The sequence below is a fragment of the Notolepis coatsorum genome (genome assembly GCF_963971535.1).
Source record: "Notolepis coatsorum genome assembly, chromosome: 4".
Classification (NCBI taxonomy): Eukaryota; Metazoa; Chordata; class Actinopteri; order Aulopiformes; family Paralepididae; genus Notolepis; species Notolepis coatsorum.
In genome coordinates, this window is record NC_140168.1 from 38781522 (window position 1) to 38797699 (window position 16178).

A 16178-nucleotide genomic window follows, 5' to 3' on the forward strand; every position below is an offset into this window, starting at 1 on the left:
GCTATCATACACGTCTACTCTACTAGACTTGATGGAGCGTTTGTTGATGTCAGGAGCTATCGGTAGCTGGCCGACTAGATACCGTTCGGTTAGACAATGCCTCATCATGTATTAAACTAAAAGTGAATAGTTGACTGGGTCATTTTGTAACGGTAGCTAAGCTAACGTTAGCTCAGGGAGACGCCGCCGACAGCTGAGCTCCCGTGTCCCGTCCCACTAGACTACTAGATCCGTGTTTACATGCGTGCGGGAGGGGCTGGCACGCCCACTGCGCGAAGCCTCCTAAATAACTTTTTCCAGTTCGCACATATCTATTATCTATGACTAATTCTATCTATTTTTAGGGGCAAATGCGAGTGAAATAGTCGCGCAGTGGTTACATGACGTCATTGCTATTTTAGAGCTGCACTACCGGTTACACGGTATAGGCAAAATCCATACCGTAGAGCAAATTCATACCGTTTATACCGTATACCGTTTATACCGTCCACCCCTAGCCTGCTGTATTGAAATAATGCACAGCATAATTGTGCTTGTACTTCAGAAGCTTAGACCAGGTTTAGACATTGTCCCCAAAATGAATGGAAGTGAGCCAGACACCCGTGAGGAATGGTGATGTTGACAGTGGATAACAGGAACAGCAGTGGTCGCTAGCTTACTTGTAGAACTTACATAGGTACTGACACTTCACAGCTCCTAAAGTGAAATATACCTTTGAAGGAGCATACCGGTGTAATTTCAAGCTCTTGTCATTACCAGAGAATATCCCTGTAAAATTATGTGTTCATAGCAGGGGCGTATCTAGACCAAGCACTCTACTGGGGCACAGGGGGGCACTCGTGGATGGCAAGGATGGAATTTTTTTTTTGCCGGTTTTGGAAGGTTTTTGGCCGAAAATGGGCGGATTTTGTAACTATTTTATTTTTAGCCAGTTCTTTATTTGTTTTAATTTGATGTGTACATGCTGATACATGTCATACAAGTAATATTCATACTTGTGTGGTGTACGCGTTTTGGTTACTCACCCAATATGTGTGTGTCTGGTGAACCCACAACATTATTGGGATTTTAAAACAATAAAGCCATAACCATTTATGTAAAAATACTTAATACTTAACATATGTTAACTGTTATCTCAATTACAACCAATATAGACAGCATAGACAGTATGGCTAATATTAGCCATTTATCTCAGCTAGATCACATTTATAAATACTATTTATAAGTGCTATTTGTTTTGTGTGATAAAAAATGTAAAACAGTATGAATGAAACAAGGTGGGGCAGACAGTGAAGGTACACAGTGAACCTTTTTGCTTCATATTTATCATGTTTACTTGAAACTAACTGTAGTATTATACTATTGAGCTTTTATGCATGCTGTTTACAGTTGTGGTTCTCTTAGCTACCTTACTGTTTATCTCAGCTTAACCCTATGCATATTTGTATCGAGTTTTTTCAGCTTTTTTTGAGCTAACAAGTCGGACTACATTGAACTGGTGGTTATCTGTACCTACCTGCTTCCATCTCCTCCAACACCGGCAAATCTGCTCAAGCTCCCGCCGTCAGCGAGACATCACCCGGATACTCCCGTCAATCCAGCACCACGGCTGTGTTGCTATTTTTCTCGGATAGCCTCCCGGCTTCACCAGTACAGTTGGGCTTTGTGCTTGATCGCTGTCCGTCTCCTCTTGTCATGCTGTGGATCTTCTCCTGCCTAGCAGTTTTCCATTTCTGCGTGTCTAGCCCATGGCTAATGGCTAACACCAGGCTCACACCCCCCTCCACTGACATGCTACAATCAGGGGCGTCATTTTGGTATGGCAAGGTATGGCACTCGCCATACCTTGGCAAAAAAAAAATAAAAATTGTTTTGTTTTATTTTTTTATTACAATTTTTTTATGTTGATTTAGAATTTGAATGTCAACATTATGAATGAAGCTTCGAACTATTCGGTACAGCCCTAGCATGTTTTGATATTGTCAATTATCTCAGTTTTACTAGGTGACTTTTACTATGCCACACAAAAAAAGGAAAATGGACATACAGAAGTTTTTTAATCAAAGGGCAGCAGAGACAAGTGTACAGGGACACAGGTAAGGTCTTACAATGGATTAGTGATTATAACAGTGCAGTTCAGCATTCAGTAACCCATACTTTTTGTGAATGTGTTTTTGATACTACATTCTGTTGAACACACACCTCAAAACCGTACCTAAGGAAAATGTTCTCAATTGCAAGAAAAATAATAGACAGTTATGATATTACATTTTGCATAATTTTTATGCAAAATATTGTGGTTCCCTGCTTTAGTCTGTTGACACATTTCTATACAAAAAATGCTTGTGTAGTCCTGTGTCATACCTAAATGTCATATAAGTGAATTGTATAGAAACAACTCACCAAAAGTGACTATTGCTAACTGATTTGACAAAAAAACAACAACAAGGGGGGGAAACACCCCCTTCACCCCCCCACCCTCCCTAATTGCCATACCTTGGCTTTTACTGAAATGACGCCACTGGCTACAATATCTCGCCCTGCAACTGCATAAACTGAACAACTGCACAATTCCAACATGCATCTCTGTCATCAAACAACTAGGACTTCTACACCGACCCCGCTATATTCACAGAAGCTCCCGAAGAAAGTTTGTTTGTTCTCAACCAGTTCACAACATCCCATCGATCTGGTCTCAGCGCACTTCCACTTCCACATTCCCGCAACAACGTCATCTGAACACTGGATCTACACTGGATCTAGTAGCCATGGTAACACCGCAAGATCTGCGCGCTACCACCAGCACGACAACGCTCACTTTTTTTTCTTTTTCTGGGGACATTTTATACTGGGGCACAACTGATCAATACTGGGGCACGTGCCCCAGTGAAAGTGGTCTAAATACGCCGATGGTTCATAGGTGTATAAAGTGTATGTTTTGGTACACCTCAGCCTATACCTTTCACACCACCATTGATGTTGAAAAGGTGTAGAGGTAATTCACCCATGTGAAACCACGATGCCTTTTGCTTTCGCTAATGTTACTGTATTACTCTTCAACAAGCCATTCGCATCAACAGGGAGCATCCGGGAAGTTTGCCATGCAGGGCTTGTAGTAGAGTGTTAGTATTCACAAGTCTCGTGGACTATTTTCCACAACTTTTCAACATCAACAGCAAGTCTACTAAAACACTAATACACTTCATCTCAGCGGAGGAAGAAGTACAACGTTCCTTTACAAAAGTAAAAGTTGAAATACCCAGATACATTTACACTTACATTTACATAATTTACATTTAGTCATTTAGCAGATGTTTTTATCCAAATCGGCTTAAGTGCTCCGCACACGGCAGGCGATTTTTGCCAGGTGACCGACTTTTTTTGCGAGCAGACCGACAGAATTGTATCGCCTCCATTGTTATGAATGAGAGAACCTACACAGCAGGAGATTTTTAAGCGACGGTCACGCAGCTATTTCTGTCGCCTGGCAAAAAATCGCCTCCATCCTATTTTTTTAGGTGACACAGCAAGGACAAATAGGAAATAACATGACTTCTACAGTAGAAGTAGTACAGAAGTTCTACTGGTGTATCATTTGTACACCATTAATTTATCAATACATTCATTGATCAATAACCTACGTATTAATACCATGCTACTTATGTTCATTATTATTAACAGGAACAATTTAAATAAATAACGTTAGTTGGAGAAGCTATAGTGGCCGCTTGTCATTAACTAATGAACAATGCGCCACGATGCACCCACTAGTGTTTTTATACTCGGGTAACAAAATAAGTTGTGGGTGTTGAACAATGACAGATTACAAAGGCACCTCCCTCAAACTGAACAGTGACATCTCCCTAGCAAATTATCTCAATACCTTCTATGCGAGGTTTGAGGCTGTGAATAACAACACCAGCCTACAAGCCACGGCAATGGGGGGGGGGGGGGGGTCTGCTGATGGAGACTCAGTGTTCAGGGTAACAGAGCATGAGGTGAGGCGGACCTTTAAAAAAGTGAATATCAGGAAGGCAGCAGGACCGGACGGCATCCCCGGCCGCGTCCTAAAAGTCTGTGCTGACCAACTGGCCCCGGTATTCACTGACATCTTTAACCTGTCCTTAGAACAGGCTGTCATCCCCACCTGTCTGAAGAAGTCCACCATCATCCCTGTACCCAAAAAATCTACTCCCGCTTGCCTCAACGACTACCGCCCTGTAGCTCTCACCTCCATAGCCATGAAGTGCTTTGAGAAGCTAGTGAAGGGCTACATCTGTTCCTCCCTCCCCATCAACCTGGACCCCCTGCAATTTGCATACCGCCCTAACAGGTCCACGGAGGACGCCATAGCCCATGTGCTGCACACAGCAGCATCACACCTGGACAAGAGGCAGGGGAACTATGTGAGAATGCTGTTCATCGACTACAGCTCAGCATTCAATACCATAGTCCCCTCCAAACTCATAGCCAAGCTCAGGGACCTGGGCTTGAACTATGACCTCTGCCAGTGGGTCTTGGACTTCCTGACGGGCAGACCCCAGGTGGTAAGAGCAGGCAACTGCACCTCCTCATCCATCACGCTCAACATAGGGGCCCCCCAGGGCTGTGTTCTGAGCCCCCTCCTCTACTCCCTGTACACACATGACTGCGTGGCACAGCGGAACAACAACACAATCATCAAATTTGCTGATGACACAGTAGTGGTGGGCCTGATCTCTGCCAACGATGAGAGGGCCTACCTGGAAGAGGTAGAGAATCTGTCACAGTGGTGTCAGGAGAACTGCCTCTCCCTGAACGTCAGCAAAACAAAAGAGATGATTGTGGACTTCAGGAGGTCGGGGGTCAAGGACTACAGCCCCCTCAGCATCGACGGGGCACCGGTTGAGAGAGTGAACAGTTTCAAGTACCTCGGAGCCCACATATCCGAGGACTTGACATGGACCACACACATTGACAGTGTTGTGAAGAAGGCACGACAACGCCTCTACTTCCTCAGGCGCCTAAGGAAGTTCCAAGTCAGTCAGAAGATCCTTAAGAACTTCTACTCATGTACAATAGAGAGCATCCTGACTGGCAACATCACCTCCTGGTTTGGGAATAGCACTGCACAAGACCGTAGCAAACTACAAAGAGTGACACGTTCAGCCGAACGCACAATTGGAGGGGGGCTTCCCACCCTCCAGAACATTTACAACAAGCGGCGCAGGGGTAAGGCTAAGAGAATCATCAAGGACTCCAGCCACCTGAACAACTGCCTCTTTGAACTGCTGCGGTCAGGCAAGCGATACCGGCGAGCACAGAAAGACTCAGAAGAAGCTTCTATCCCCAGGCCATCAGGCTGCTCAACGAACAATAAACACTATGCAACAACCATCAAATGCACACAGCACACACACCCACACGCACACACTCACTTTAAACAAACAACACACGGCAGCACCCACTCTCCACACTTTAGATCACCTAAACACACTTTATATTTATTGGTAAACGATTTGCACTACAACTCGTACACCTTACTGTAAATTGTACCTAAATTGTACCTCATCCCATTTCTGCTTTGCACTATATAGTATTGTATATTAGTACATTGCATAGTATATTGTATATTGTATGGTAACTCAGTTACTTCTATTCTGCATCGAACATTGTACATATGTCTATACTGAACACTGTGACCTCTATTTTTACTTCTATTTTACATGCTATACTATTTTATTTCATACTTATCTTGTCTAGCACAGTCTCTGGAGCGTAACAGTAAGAAGCATTTTGTATAAAAGTATTCTGTACTTCTGTATGACAACTATTAAAGAAACTTGAAACTTGTTGACAGAGTTTAATGTCCAGGCTGCAGCTGATGTGGTTTATAAGGTTTATTGTCCAAAGAATAAATGTAATAAATGTAATAAAAAAAGTCAACCAACAAACTCGATTCTTGTACCGGATCTCCTCACTGGTAAACAAGAATACCCTGAAGACTCTGGCAGGAGCACTCATTCAAGGGTACTACGACTATGCTTGCACCTCATGGTACCAAAGCACCTCAAAGGCGCTAAAAACAAAATTACAAACATCTCAAAACAAACTGGTCAGACTACTGCTTGACCTTACTCCTAGAACCCACCTCACCCCTGCCCACTTTGACAAACTAGGATGGCTTAGAGTAGACGACAGAGTACAGCAACTTGCAATGGGCCTGGTCTACAAGATACACTACACGACCAAGGTACCCATGTACATGTACAAATAATTCCCAAAGGTCAATGAATACCACGATCACAACACCAGAGAGAGCTACACAAATCTTGTTAAACCCAGATTCGGCTCAAACAAGGGACTAAACACGGTTCGCAATTATGCCACATCAATGTGGAACGCCCTACCCAAAGCTGTAAAGGAATGTGAATCACTACCCACTTCCAAAAACACTCTCAAAGAACACCTACGGGAGACTGCAATTCGAAACTGGCCCCTGTAAATGTCCTAACCCAACCCAATGTACAGTAAATTACCAAGTATGGTTTTGTCAATATTCCAATGTACAGTTTTGCTTGTACAGTTGTACAGTGTCCCACCCCAACCACCCACCTCCTCCAATGTACAGCCCCCCCCCACCTACCCTCCAATGTACAGTTTCTACGTAAAATGTATACTCTATTTTCTGGACTCTTTTGGTATCACAAACAGTACTGTATTTGCAAATCTGATATGTCATAAATGTATAGATGTAGCAGTACTGTCTATCTGTATGTCGTGTATGTCATATATGTTATGATGAATTGAAAATGGGGGACCCTGTGTAAACAAGACGAAAGTCTTTCTCTGGTCTGCATCCCCTTAACAATTGTATGTATTGAGCTGTACTATACTGTACCCATTCTGCAATCTGTTAATAAAGTTTTCAATCAATCAATCAATCAGAAAATTATGGTTGAGAACAGAACAGTTAGCGTCTTCAGTGAAAAAACATTCTCTCTCAGCTGCATAACAATACTTGTCCAATCGGTGGTAATGAACGTATTGTAGCTATCAGTCATGCAGTAATGTCAGGAAGAATGAGGAGAGGTTGTATTCGTATAGGTGGTTTAATTCCAGCTCAATATGGGTTTAGTTCCCTTGTAATGCACAACACAGCTACCTGCTAATACGCTAACCTAACATCCGGTCCGTCCTCTGATATCTCCCTCCGGGGGGAAACAAGTAACCACACCCCCAGCTAGACAGAACGATGGTCGGCTCTGGTGTGGGGGGCCAGGCGATTGTCGTTGAGCGACAGACGATCGCATCGCCAGGCGACGTCGATCGCTCGCCGTGTGCCGACCACTTTACATGTTCTGTATGACAAGTCAGCAGGTAGCGTACAACTCTGAAAAGTAAAAGAGAAGTACGTGCTGTTGAATGTACTTAAGTATCTAAAGTAAAAGTACAAATATTCTACATGGTGGAAGATGTAAGTGGGTATGTGGTCCAGTTATGCTTCTCTGATTATGTCCTTGAAGTTGACAGGCTTCAAATGTGAAAATATCTTCATACATTTTTGCCATGTTTTTTCTATGCAAAATATTTTTCTTCAAACTAACTAGTAACTGATACATTTAAGTAAGTATAAAGTTCCCTCAAATTAGATTAGATAGATTGTATTTTATTGTCATCATATTTGCATAGAACGATATTTGGAACTCAAACTTAAGGTGCAGTAGTGGAAGCAAACATAAATATAAAAAAGTAATAAAAGAGAAACATAAAATACTATACAATAAAACAATGTTACAATACTGAACGATATACACAATAACAATATACAAAATAACAATCACAGTGTCAGACGGTAGTGGCGGGGTGGGGGAAAAAATCGATACGTAGTAGTATCGCGATACTTTGCGTGACGATACTGTATCGATACAGGGACGCCAAGTATCGATATTTAATTATTCATAAAAAATATATATATTTCTTTTTGTATAAGGAAGTTGCATTGTTCATTTCAATACCAGTAATAGTACAGTAGTCCACACACACACATGTGCATTCAGTTCAGTTGGAATATGACTGTAATACAAACAGTTCAGTTTGTCAGGTACATGCAACACATATTACAGTGTTTACATCTGTCTGCTTGAGAAAATACCATGTTCTGCAATAAAAGTTATTGAAGTGAGATGAACAGACTGAACTTTATTTTATTAGATAAAACATGTTGACAAAGTTTTACTTTGCAGTTGAAAAAAGGTAATAAATTAAATTAGATAACAAAACAATAAATAATAATATTTCGCAATACTCAGCGTATCGCGATATATTTAGTATCGCAATACTATCGTATCGTGACGCAAGTATCGCGATAGTATCGTATCGTGAGATCTCTGGCGATTCCCACCCCTAGTAGTGGGTGGGTATTGCAGGGATAAGATAATCAAGATACTTGTGTAAAGTACAAGTAGCTTGAAATTGTACTTACGTACAGCACTTGAGTAAAAATACGTTCCACCACTGCACGTTGTGCACCTACTATAAACACAACAAACAATCTCTAGTAATGGTGAGAAGTCAAAATGTCACTGAGAAAACACAATACTGAAATGGATTGGGTTTTGTGAGGCCTAAATTGATTAACTTCAGTGGGTTCCTAATGACGGAACTGACAATCACGTTTTGTGGAACAACGGATCATGCGAGAAGCGTAACATAATGGTGATTGACACACACAAATACTCCAGACAATTGCAAAGCAGACAAGTGCTATGTCACCATAGAGAGAGACCCCATCGGACGGCAGCCGAAGTGAGCACCACAGACGGCAGCCACAAAGCGAGCACCACAGACAGCAGCCAAAGTAGTTAATGTATTAACCCTAATCTATCAGTCTGTCCTGGACTCAAACCACCCCATCCTGATTTCTCCAACAAACATCTGAAATAGCTTTAGCCCCACCTACACTAGCAAATCAACACAAAAGTCGCTTACACAGTGTGTCGATAGGCATATAGAACAAATACATCATGAAAAGCACAGCAACTCATTATAGGCCTACACAGTATGAATGAATGGATAACGGCACCTGATCACACAATCACTTGCATTCATAGAAGCCAACACATATGAGAGGCAACAATTATTACATTGCTATAGATTTAAATCCCATAACAGAGAAAGCTATTCATCCTATTGACCTTGCGCGCAGCAAAGTCATTATGATGTTAACAACACTGCTCAAGTCCAAATTCCTGGCTCTGCTGTTCTCTATTGAGAGTATTGCCAATCCACTGGAGCTAGATGACTTTGACAATGGTGAGCTAATGTTAGCCTCCAGGCTCCAGCTGCATGTCAACATTGCTAGCATTCGATGAAGCAGCATCTAATTTCATCAGTTTAGCAGTACACTCATCCTATTGTTTTTTCCCCCTGGAACTACTGCTCTTTTGTTTGGGCTTTGCTTCTTGCTAAAAGGTTGAGGAATACATTTGCAAGTTATCACAAATGACAGGAAGCAAGGTCACTGGACAAATTAGTATACATTTGTACAAGTTAGCCTTGTTCCTTCTGAACTTAAAGAGTGGTGGATAGAAATGATGTATTTATATATTTTTATCATTTTGGAAGATTTGGAAGGACAAAATAAAATAAGTAAAAATATGACTCAAAGCCATTGTGCTATACACAAGGTGGGGAAATTGTATAGCAATTCAACGAATGGCTACTTTGAAGATTGTGAAATGGTCATTGCCCAAAAAGGCCCACCTACAATAGTAAAGCAAGTGGCAAAAGATCTTCATACATAGGCCCCTGACCACCTCTCAGCTTGAGCACCTTTTCTGGCTGGTGTTAGTTCTATTTCATTTTGTATTCTATTGAAATTTGATAAAATATGCTCTAATTATAGACTCCTCCGTTTCAAAATGCCACAGCTGGAACTTGGAAGTGCATTTTATCGGCACCGAAAACCACCTACTTTATTTAGCCGAATTCTAACCGCATTTGGCGGTGGTAATGTCAAGCCCTGTAGTGCTTGCAAGATTATAGGTTCAGAGGGTTGAGACCTGGGTGTAATCCTCAAGTGCATGGTGCTCCGTTTTGAAAAGAAGTGTCTAATGTGTCGAATGAAAGACAAAAAAAAGTTAAATTGGATGTTTCAATATCGGTTAGGATTTGGAATTTCACATCTCTCTTTTTAATTTGGGGCCAACAAGTAGGACTTCACTTTTGTCCTCATTCAATTTGAGAAAGTTATCGTTCATCCATTTGTTGCTGACAGGCAGTTGGTAATGGAGTTTATGGCTGTCGCATCATTTCGTTCAACGGATATGTACAATTGTGTATCATCTGCATAGCTGTGGAAATCTATACCATACTCTCTGATTCAAGATTCAAGATTCAAGAGGTTTATTTGTCACATACATACCAGGGCATGCGGGTGGCCATGCCCGCTTTGATTGTGCAATAATACTAAATAATAAAATAGACATAATAAACAGGTAATAAAATAGACATAAAATAGGCATGATAAAATAGATATGCTAAAGTCCTGAGATAGTGCAATACAATGTTAGCTACGGATTAACACATCTGGCGCCAATAACGTCGTACAACGTGTTTCAAGGTCATGCTAATTCTGCCAAACCACGGCGTACAACGTTATTGATATCATATTTAATTTTTTCGCCATGGTATTCATAATTCCCTCACCCAGCCTCGGCTGATACAGTTGGAGCCTGCACAACTCTGCAATGCTTCAATACTGCCGCCTGGTGGATGATCGGCGAGTTACAACCGGAAATGGATCTCTGGTGATCTCCGTGCATCTGGAAAATGCGTCCGGCACTCACATATTGTTGCGGGACTCTAGACACACATCCGTGTATATCGATCGCTGCCATAACTCAATAATCGATATGATTTGGTTGTTTATTATTATTATACAAACCAGAAATGGATCTAGTAGATCGCCGTCAAATAAGTGGGATCTTTTTCCTCCAGTCTCATTGGCGAACGGTAAGAGGACAGTAACGATACTTTCAGCGTGTTTGTTTATTATTATTAATGCAAACTGCTCTGATCAATATATCACCCATACTACATAAAGCATTTACTGACGACCACGGAATTATAAACGACCCCCCCCCCGTTCATCCGTGCATGATCAGTCATAACGTTTAGGATCATGTACAGTTGAAATGTTTAATATAGCGTGTATCGGCAACAAACGGCAGTTGATAATCTATACGTTTATGCAGGGCCGCCTGGGAGAAATGCGAGGCCCTGTGCGAGATTTAAACGCGAGGCCCCCCCCCCCTAAAAGGTAATTTTTTTTTTATACAGTCAACATATTCTTAAATAATAGCGCTGCCCGATGCTGGGCATGATACATTCAACATATAGGACGAGAGAGAGCGAGAGAGAGCTCCCGTTCTACAGTCAATATACAGTGTTATCGCTGCACAGACCCGGCAATGCCCCTGACCCTCCACCAGAGCAAGGCCAGAGAGAGAGAGATAGAGAGAGAGCATGTCTGTTTGTGTGTGTGTGTTAGAGAGAGAGAGCATGTATATGTGTGTTAGAAAGAGAGAGAAATATATAGAGAGAGAGCATGTCATTTTGTGTGTTAGAGAGAGATATAGAGCATGTCTGTGTGTTAGAAGAGAGAGAGAGAGAGAGAGAGAGAGAGAGAGAGAGAGAGAGAGAGAGAGAGAGAGAGAGCATGTGTGTTTGTGTGTTAGAGAGAGAGAGCATGTCTGTGTGTGTGTGTGTGTTAGAGAGAGAGCATGTATGAGAGAGATAAGCAAAGATGAGCCCCTAAAGGATATTCAACTTTTAATGGAAGAACAAAACAGAAGGAAAAGATAACTTCACAAAGGCAACATGAATATACATAGATCCAAAAGGACAAAGATCAACACTTAAATCCAAAGAGAAGAGGGTCTATACCAGAGAAAACAAAGTAGCAAGGAGCCAATGGCCGACATCAGCTAAATAGGCTAACTGCAAATAGAGTAGCCAGGTACTGACACCAGGCCACACACAGCTTTGGCCAACGCTACCCAAGCTACACAAACTACCAAGACAATTCACACACAGCACATGCCGTATCTCCAAATGTTGTGAAGTAACATATTTTGCCTGGAAAAAAACATCGTTATTAACAAAACATTCGGGAGGGGAAGGAAGGAAGGGTGGGGTAATGTCCAATGGACATCTTACCTGCACCAAGGAATGCAGGGCGAAAGGCCGCAACACAGGTCTCCACGTTGAAGAAAGGCCTCTCGCTGGCGGGACAAAAAGAAGCTATGGCGGGAGCCTTGTCATGGTGCAGGCCCGACTACATCTTCTGTCAAAGATGATGTCGTAGTCAGAGTGCCAGGGCCTGCTATTCTCACGGCTAATGTCAATGGTCGTAGCACAAGCTAACAGCTAACTCTAGGCTAACTGATAGCATCAAGCTAACGTTCCCAGCCGAGCGAAAACGAGCAGCTAACGTCGTAGCTAAACACCCGGCTATCGCTAACCACTAGCTAACGCAGAAGCAAGCTATGCGGCTACCACTGAAAAACTGTACAACGTGAGAAAAGCAATACAGGCCAACACTTCAGACAGCCGCTGTGTTTTCCTCTTCTCATCCGAAGAGGGAAGGGAAAAAGAAGGCAATACACGTCCCACTACAGAGTGGTGTTTACCATAGCGGTGCCGGCAACAAGTCCCTCGCGGACTATAGCCGACTTGAGCATGGAGATATTCTCATAATGAAACACCAAGCTCACCTCCCTCGCACCAGGTGCTGACACCAGGCCACACACCGTTAGCTACTACAACAGCTAGCCGGCCCGTTTGGCTCCCAAGAGAGAGAGAGAGATATATCCACGGCGGGAATAGAATAGAGTGCATTAAAAACTCACCAAACGTCCAAGAGGATGGAGACAACCGCGTGGAGTTGACGAAGTTCATCTGCCGAATGACCGTCCTCTTCATCTTGGCATAACAATGCTGCACACGCTCTCTCTAGGTTAGCTAACGCTAGTTAGCCTTTAGCTAAGCTAGCTACTAGCCGACATCATCATGGCTATCCCGACTGAACCACACGTTAGCACTCAATATTATAACGTAGCTAAAGCTAACTAGCTGTCCCTGCCTTTAGCCGGGATGGCTAGCCTGACTGAACTGTCTAACATGCAACAACTTTCATCTTCAGTCCATCTGTCGAATGACCGTCCTCTTCGTTTTGGCTGGCATAACTAAGCATAACCTCCAAAGCTGCACGCGCGAAATAGTCAAACGCAGCTGACGCACGCCGGCATACACATGATGTAACCCCTCCCTTCTTGAAACCAATCTGCAGAGCCCCAGAGCTCCAATAGAGAATAGTGCAGAGCAGCAGAGCCAGGAACATTCCACAAACGTGTCTAATGTGAAATATATAAGCATATAAGCAAAACTATATTTTAGGTCTGTGATGAAAAAGGGCCTCGCGGGAAGGGGGGCCTCGCAAAAAAATAAAAAATAATAATAATAATAATAATAATAAAAAAAAAACGCACTGCTCGCACACCCCCTGAGGCGGCCCTGCGTTTATGCCTATAACTCACATTCTAGGAATTACTGCAGAAAACGATAAAAACATATTTATATTCTAGACGGTATTTTCGTATGAATCTATGAATGAAAAAGTATAACGTTCCTACATCCTGAACGATAGATAATCGATGTTGAATGGGCCATAGTAATGTCAATTTAGCAATACAATTTAAAAAGTTATAGCCCTGCAAAGAAGGTAAACATCTCCATAGGCTTAGAGTGGTGGCAGAGAGTGGTATGAGACGGGCAAACTCTGTGGCAGTTAATGTGTTAAGGCACTGGGTCCTATGTACACTACTATACAATATACAGTTTTTACTCTATATCCTTATGCTATACTTGCTATTTCTAAACTATACTATACAAGAACCACATCAGTTATTTCCTTAAAGTGACCTTTATTTTCCTTGTTCCTTTAAAGTGTCCTTTCCATTTTGTTTAAAGATACCGTTTGTGTGTGAGTAAATGCAGCTTTTGTGGAGAGTTCAATGTTCTGATGGCCTGGGGAAATAAGCTGAGCCTTAGTCTCTCTGTTCTTGCTGTGTCTGTGCGTAGGCGCTTGCTGTTGTTGGGGTGGTGGGCAGGGCCGCCTCAGGGGGAGTGCGAGCAGTGCGGTCGCACAGGGCCTCGCGGGAAGGGGGGCCTCGCAAAATACAAAATAAAAAATAAATAAAAAAAAAAATATTTTTTATTTATTATTTTTTTTGTTTTTTTTTTATTTTTTATTTTTTTTTGCGAGGCCCCCCTTCCCGCGAGGCCCTTTTTCATCACAGACCTAAAATCTAGTTTTGCTTATATGCTTATATATTTCACATTAGACACGTTTGTAGAATGTGTCTGACTTGTTCCTGGGTCTGCAGTGACATACTCACTATTGGAGCTCTGGGGCTCTGCAGCAGACATACTATTGGTTTCAACGAAGGGAGTGGTTACTTACATCATGTGTAGTACGCCGGCGTGAGTCAGCTGCGTTTGACTATTTCGCGCGTGCAGCTTTTGACTATTATGCTTAGTTATGCCAGCCAAGACGAAGAGGTCGGTCATTATCAGTCGGTCGGTCACCAAGGAACGTTGACGAAAGGCCTCTCGCTGGCGGGACAAATGGCCGGAGCCTTGTCATGATGCAGTCGGGATATAGCCATGATGATGTCGGCTAGTAGCTAGCTTAGCTAAAGGCTAACTAGCGTTAGCTAACCTAGAGACATGCAGCCAAGATGAAGAGGATGGTCGTTTGGCAGATGAACTTCGTCAACTCCACGCGGTTGTCTCCATCCTCTTGGACGTTTGGTGAGTTTTTAACCTATTCTATTAACTCTATTCTATTCCCGCCGTGGACATCTCTCTCTCTCTCTCTCTCTCTCTCTCTCTCTCTGGAGCTAAACTGGCCGACTAGCTGTTGTAGTACTACTAGTAGCTAACGGTGTGTGGCCTGGTGTCAGCACCTGTATGTAGCCGCATAGCTTGCTTCTGCGTTAGCTAATGGTTAGCGATAGCCTGGTTGAGCTAACTGTTAGCCAGTTAGCTGTTTAGCTTCGACGTTAGCTGCCGGCTGCGCTCGGCTGGGAACGTTCGTTTGATGCTATCAGTTAGCCTTGAGTTAGCTGTTAGCTTGTGCTACGACCATTGACATTAGCCGTGAGAATAGCAGGGGGTTCTGGCACTCTGACTACGACATCATCTTTGACAGAAGATGTAGTCGGGCCTGCACCATGACAAGGCTCTGGCCATAGCTTATTTTTGTCCCGACAGCGAGAGGCCTTTCGTCAACGTGGAGACCTGTGTTGCGGCCTTTCGCCCTGCGTTCCTTGGTGCAGGTAAGATTAATGAAAATGTCATGACATTACCCCACTCTTCCTTCCTTCCCCTCCCGAATGTTTTGTTAATAACGATGTTTTTTTCCAGGCAAAACATATGTTACTTCACAACATTTGGAGATACGACATGTGCTGTGTGTGAATTCATTTGTTCGTTTGTGTAGCTTGGGTAGCGTTGGGCCGTTGGCCAAAGCTGTGTGTGGCCTGGTGTCAGTAGCCTACCTGGCTAGCCTTTAGCTGTCGGCCATTGGCTCCTTGCTGCTTTGTTTTCTCTGGTATAGACCCTCTTCTCTTTGGATTTAAGTGTTGATCTTTGTCCTTTTGGATCTATGTATATTCATGTTGCCTTTGTGAAGTTATCTTTTCCTTCTGTTTTGTTCTTTCATTAAAAGTTGAATATCCTTTAGGGGGTCATCTTTGCTTAGCTCTCTCATACATGCTCTCTCTCTAACACACATGCTCTCTCTCTCTCTCTCTCTTTCTAACACACACAGTCTGCCTATGGCGGCCTTTCTCGATGGCTAGGCTGTGCTCGCTGAGTCTGTACCTAGTCAAGGATCTTCAGTCACAGTGCTCAGGTATTCTGCCACTGTGTACTCTCTGTTTAGGGCCAAATAGCATTTCAATTTCTTTCCAATGTGTCTCTCTCTCTGTACACTGTATATTGACTGTAGAACGGGAGCTCTCTCTCGCTCTCTCTCTTGCTATATGTTGACTGTATCATGCCCAGCCTCGGGCAGCGCTATTATTTACGAATATGTTGACTGTATGAAAAAAAAAGAAAAAAAAAATATA